The sequence below is a fragment of the Pteropus alecto genome, unplaced genomic scaffold (assembly GCF_000325575.1).
Source record: "Pteropus alecto unplaced genomic scaffold, ASM32557v1 scaffold3, whole genome shotgun sequence".
NCBI classification, from domain to species: domain Eukaryota; kingdom Metazoa; phylum Chordata; class Mammalia; order Chiroptera; family Pteropodidae; genus Pteropus; species Pteropus alecto.
The window spans coordinates 25,876,467-25,882,818 of NW_006442484.1; the positions used below are offsets into that span (position 1 = coordinate 25,876,467).

A 6,352-nucleotide genomic window follows, 5' to 3' on the forward strand; every position below is an offset into this window, starting at 1 on the left:
TCCCCCTCCCGTCAGGCCCGCAGTCTGGATCCTCTATTGCAAAGGTCTAGGTCTGCCCTGTGTTCGGAGCTCGACTTGCTTTTCAGTCCCGGTTCTTAAGTGCAACGGGTCTCGCGCGGCCCTGGGGGTGGCGGGGAGTAAGATTTGGCTGGAGCCATTTCCCACTGCCAGGCTTTCCATCACTCGGCTGCTAGCTAGAGTGAGGCGAGAGGCGCAAAGGGTCGCTCACAGGAAGGAATCGCTGCAGCCTGAGAAAACACTGCTCTTTTTGAACGCTCACTGGGAACGGGCTTCACCGGCAGGTCTCAAATTCCGCCCGCGGGACTCGACTCACACACTCAGCGAGCCAGAGCATGAGTGCCGGGCTGTTGGCTCCCGAGGCCGGGAGTTTGCAGACTTGGCACTCGGGCCGCCCCTCTCGGAGTTAGGTCTGCGCGCCCGGCCAATGAGCGCATCCCGCGGAGGGCTCGCCCCCCTCTCCCCGGCGCGCTGATTGGTCCCGCGGCCGGCGAGGTCGGGCTGGCCGCGGGAGGCAGCAGGCGGCAGCGAGTGCCCGGCGCGAGTGGGAGTGGCGCGGGCGCCCCCCGCCGCCCCCTCCCTTCTCCGCTGCCTTCTCTCTCCCTCTCTTTCCTCCCCCCTCCTTCGCTCCCTCCCGCATCCCCGGCTCCGGCCGCGCGCTGGCGGGGCTCCGCATTGCACACTCTGGGGGCGCCGCAGTGTTCGTGGGATGGGGCAGCGGGCTGCCGCTGGCGGCCGGAATCCGCGAGCAGCCGGGGTGAGTAGAGGCGGGCTTCCTGGGAGAGCACAAAAGGAGACTGAATTGGTGCCAGCGGCCCGAACTAAAGCGCGGCCAGGGCCAACCCGGGCGTGGGCTTAGTCCCTGGAGCTACCCATTGCTAGGATAGCACTCCCCACAACCCTTTCGTCCCCAGGGGCCAGCGGAGGTGGGATCCTAGCCTCTTCATCCCGCTCTGGTGTTTTATCCCGGAGTGGGCAATCAGCACTGCGCGCAGCCTAGGCAGGTCCAGAGGGGCGTGCGTGTGCGTGTGTGTAGTGCTGGCGCTCAGAGGGTGGGATTTCGGAAATGTCAGGAGCTGCCAAGTTCAACGCTAGAGGAATCTTTCCCAAGAGTAATTCAGCATCTTTCTTGGGCCAAGCGTGTGTCCACCAGGAACTCCAGCTGGAGGGAGTTCCCGGGCGACGGAGTGGAAGCGCCCCACATGTTGCTGCGGGGCGGACGGGGGCGAGGGCTGGGCGGCGGCCGTGGCCTGGCTGAGCCCACCCGGAGCCGCTGCCCAAGGTGCAGTGAGCTGGGGCGCCTCCAGTCATTGCGAGAACGCGCCAGGCCCTCCGACCACCCACTCCCGCGACTGATTGAGGCGCCGTACACCCACGGAGCTAGGGCTTCGCCTGGGCTTGACTTGGAGACTTGCTTTTCTCTCCAGTAACAGCAGTTCGGTTGGTTTACATTTGGCTAAAGAGTCAGTTTCAGCTTAAAGCTCTCTGTTGGTCTTTCTGACTCGCTTTGACCCCCACCACAGTTTCACCAGCTCTCCTCTCCTCCCCAGTGCGTGCCCTCAGTATCGACCCTGCTCCTCACTGCGCGATTCAAAACTTGATGTTTGAACGTGATTGTATCCGGCGTAGTCCATGGCATCTTAAGTGTCACAATCATTTTCCATTTCCTAGGGGACTATAAGCATTTGTTATAATTTTTGAGTGGAGGGTGGAGGGGGGAGCAGATCTTTGGTAGCGATTTGTTGGTAGAATAACATTAAACTCCCTGAGCTTATGACAAGAATGTTAAGCTTCTCCCTCTGGTAACCTACCCAAGGTGTGACCTCCAAAATTCAATTTTCTTTGTGGGAGGCTAGGGAGTTTAGATTCTCCAGGGGGAAGCTTATTTCTTGTTAAATTGACTTATGATGACATATACTCAGTTCTGCTCTGCTCTGGCCAGCCATTGCAGATGCCATGATATTATTAGAGCAATTCCCTTAAAGCCATTACATTTTATTTCCAGTGAGAGGATTCGAGGTAGCTGCTTAAAATTTTGGATCTGCACCTTATTTCTCTAGAAGACATTAATGGTTACTGTATATGTGCTCACGTGTACCAAGTTTGCAAAAGATATTTGTGCAATCGTCCATGAAATGGCTTAATAACATTTATGTTAAACCCCTTTAAATGTAAAACATCTATCTGTTTTCAATTTTAGTTTCTACCTTGACCAAAGGCACCAGACTGAAACAGGACTTAAAAGAGGCTTCCTTGTTTAAACAGAGGTTTTACAGAATTCTAGTCCATGGAGCACACAGTAAGCTTTCTGAGCTTGTAGGCACACAAAGGCTGTTAAAAATTGTGAATTGGTTCCTTGGGTTGAATATCAGAAATGCTTCCAGTCAAAAAAGGTAGCCATGATTCATGGGTCTATATTTTGAAGCTGCTGACAGTCTTTGTAAATGAATGTTTATATCATACACAAATGGGCTGATTACAGGCAAATAATGTCAAGTAAAACACCATGCCATATATTGCATCATGCTGTACAGTTTACATGGCATATTGAGATCTATTAAAGTGTCTGTGAGGAAGTCATTTTTATCACCCCCATTTTATAGGTGGAACAACTGAAGTTCTCAGAGATTAAGTTACTTTTCCGAGGTGAATAGCAGAGTTCTAGTCAAGTTTTTCTTTTCTTTTCTTTTTTTCCCAATTTCTTCCCTCCCTTGCTTTCTTACTCCCTTCCCTCCTTCCTGCGGGGCTACACCTTTGGCGTTTCTGTTTCTAATTTCTGCATCTCTTTGTACTATTCAACCATGGCTTCGGAACCATTATGTACCAGTCCCAAAAGGCTTTGCTCTTTTCTAAATATCACTTAGCTCCCACTAGGGTGTAGGCTGATAAAAATTTAAGGAGACAGCTAATATTGATTTTAAGGAACTGTCCTTTTCAAAGGGGTATATTATTTTTATTAATGAATTGTTAAATATAGAAGTAATCAAAACCCTAAAGAATGACGTACTAATGATAATGTTTCAAGAAAATGAAGTGGCAGAGATATTTGAGAAACATATAAGTCTCCCTCTTTATAAGCAGAATCCTTATAAACTCTATAGACGATTATAATGAAGCCCTAATAAATGATTATTAGTGCCATTCTTATTTTAAAAAGAATCGACAAAACAGATTACTTAAACCCAGAAATACTCTGGAAAATAAAAAGCACTCACTTATCAAAAGTCCTGAAATCCTCATTAACTATTTTGTACAAACACATCAGAAGACATTGATTAAAGAGAAATCAGGTTTTTACTTACATAGATAGTGAGGAACTTATATGATTACAGTAGTCCCCCCTTATCCACAGGGTAAGTTCCAAGGCCCCCAGTGGATTCCTGAAACCACGGATAGTACTGAACTCTATATGTACTATGTTTTTTCCTGTAAATACATATCTATGATAAAGTTCAATTTATAAATTAGGCACAATAAGAGATTAATAAAGAATAAAATAGAACAATTATAAGAGTATACTGTAGTAAAAGTTATGTGAATGGCTTTAAGGCCACTATTAAGTAAAATAAGGATTACTGAGTACAAGTACTGCAATATGGAGACAGTCAGTCCATCTGATACTCGAGCTGGCTACTAAGTGACTAATGGGCAGGGAGTATATACAGCATGGGTAGACTGGACAAAGGGACCATTCATGTCCTGGACAGGGACAGGGCAGGGCTGTGAGAGATTTCATCCTGCTACTCAAAATGGCACACAATTTAAAACTTATGAATTGTTTATTTATGGAATTTTCCATTTAACATTTTCAAACTGCGGTTGACTGTGAATAACTGAAACTAAGAAAGGTGGAACTGTGGATAAGGAGCGGGGGCACTACTGCATTTATTAACCCATCATTTCACATCTTTTCTTGAAAAATTGTTGCTCACAATATTTATTTGTGATATTACATACTATTTATTAAGATAAATAGAATTAATTTTGTTTGCATTAATGTAGGTAGGTATTGAGTTTATTAGTGATGAATCCTGGTTACATATATTCAAGTCCTGGCTTCACATATACTAACCGTGGGACTTCAGAAAGTGATCGAACCTCTCTGTGCTTCAGTTTCCTTATGAGTAAAGCATGAATAATAATAATGGCACCTACCTCATGAAGTTTTTCACTTTATCTATGTGGCAGGATTTAGTGAGCACCTCCTGTGTGCTAGTACTGCTCTAGGTGCTAGGGATGCATAGACAAACTCCTTGCCAATGAAATTTACAGTCTAGTGCCTGAGAGTTAATAATATGATGCATATAAAGTGCTTAGTATAGAACATAACACCTAATAAATGCCCCGTGATTGTTAACTGTTGGTATCATACGTTTATTCAGGAAATCTTCACTGAGTGCCTAGCAGATGCAATGTAGATTGGAGCATACAATGACGAATAATATATATTTCAATTCAATTCAGTTCAATTCAGTTTAATTCAATTCAATATCTAATTCAATTCAATATCTAACAGGAGAGGGGACTCTGAAGAAAGACCTACCTAATGAGATACCTAATCAGTTCTCAAAAAGAATTCAATGAAGACATATAAGGGGAAAAAAGGAAAGAATTATCTAAACAAATCAAATTGCCCATAAGAAAGTGGGAACTATATGAAATTCTGTATGGGAACTTATGATAAGAAAAATAAAGTTCTTGTATTCAAACTCTTTGAAAACACTTAATACAGAGGAAAAAATAAAGGAATTAAAAAGAATGCTTAGATACATGCAATGAATAAGGAATATTTGAAGGGTCAGGTTATTAAATTGAACCCATGAAGGGTGACAGATCCCAGGCACACTAAACATGAGATAGCCAAAAATGAATTTGAAAAAATCCTTGCAATGGTTTTCTAAAACAATAATGAAAGAATCTTAAATACTGTGAAATGAGAATTGTAGAAGCACTTGGCTTACATCATACCAAACACATACTCAGAGATAAAAAGAATATACAATGTAAATGAATTCTGTGCTTCTGCTTTTGCTGAGTAATATTTCCACACTCAGACTTTCTCAAGCAATAAATACATTGGAGAAAATCAGGAAATGGGAAGTGCTCAGGATATTCTAGACCTAATCAGCAGACTAGGTGAAGAAAAATCACCAAGACTAGACAGCCATCACGAAGTGTGTTGAAGAAACTTGGTGTGTAAGTGACAGCTCTGGGGCATTGGCTGGCATCTTTGGAGGGCTCCTGTCAAGAGAAGGGTTTTAGGCAGGAGCCATCGAGCCAGATCCCATCGAACCAGATCCCATCTCAGTGGACAACTGAGAGATAAGTATTCAAAGCAAACACAGATTATAGCAAATACAGCTTATTTTGTAGAAAGGAGGAATAATGTATGAGAGTTAAAGGAGGAAATGTTTACGGCTGCAGAAAATGGGATATTTTTAAACTTTCAAAAAACCTAATCAGGTTTTAAATCCCAGTTCTTTCTTTATTCGTGACCTTTTGTTGGACCAAGAAAGAAGAAACAAAGAGTGGAGGTAAATGGATACTTCTTTGAGCGGACAAATAGGCTCTTGCATGAAATAGTTTAGGGGTAGTTTTATTTAATTTTATAAATGTTTACAAATGGTGCACAGTTCTTATGCATAAATGAAAACCAAGATGGTAAAGTTGAACCATAGGGATAACTTAAAAGACAACCTAAATGAGAAGAAAAATAATAGAAGATTAAAGTCAAAATGGAATATTGAAGATAAGTGTACTTGGGAAAAGCAATGCCAACCACATTTATAAGAGATGGTTTTAAATTCTATTCCCGTCAGCAGTTAACAGAACTGGGTAATATTCTCTCAGCTCTTTAAAAAAAGTGTGCCCACCAAGATGAAGTCAATATTCAGAAGAGTAGGATATAAAATTAAATATTAATTAGTATGATACTATTTTAAAAAATGCATAGTATAGTAAGTTTATATAAATCTTCTCTACTTATCTGTTCCTCTACATGCAAATGTATCAACATATTAACAATGACTATCTCTAGGTATTATGGAGTTACAAATGTTTTTGTTGTCTTCTTTTCTACAATATTTTTCAGATTTTCTACAATGAACATATATTGCTCTAATAAGAAAAAGTATGAAAATAAGATATAATATCATAACCTCAAATTTCATATGGTCTAATCATAAGAAAAGCTCATTGATTATCATGTCTATGTCTTCTGCAAACCTGTATTTGGAGATTTTGCCTGTGTTTCCCCCCAAATAACCTGTATATAAAAGGCAGTATGTGTAAATATCATAAGTACATAAATATATATATTTTTGTATTTGGTATT

At 42.3% G+C, this 6,352-nt stretch overlaps 1 protein-coding gene across 3 annotated transcripts in view; it reads left to right on the forward strand.

Annotated features, from left to right (window-relative positions):
* The first annotated feature begins 551 nt into the window (after positions 1 to 551).
* LYPD6 (LY6/PLAUR domain containing 6) overlaps positions 552 to 6,352 on the forward strand; it is a 110,563-nt gene continuing 104,762 nt past the window's right edge. Inside the window, exon 1 of one of the 3 annotated variants that reach the window (XM_015596483.2) lies at positions 552 to 775. The gene's annotated coding sequence lies outside the window, so the exon portion shown is untranslated. The remainder of the gene's footprint in view (positions 776 to 6,352) is intronic. The other 2 variants (XM_025039525.1, XM_006921058.3) reach the window with 2 other exon arrangements.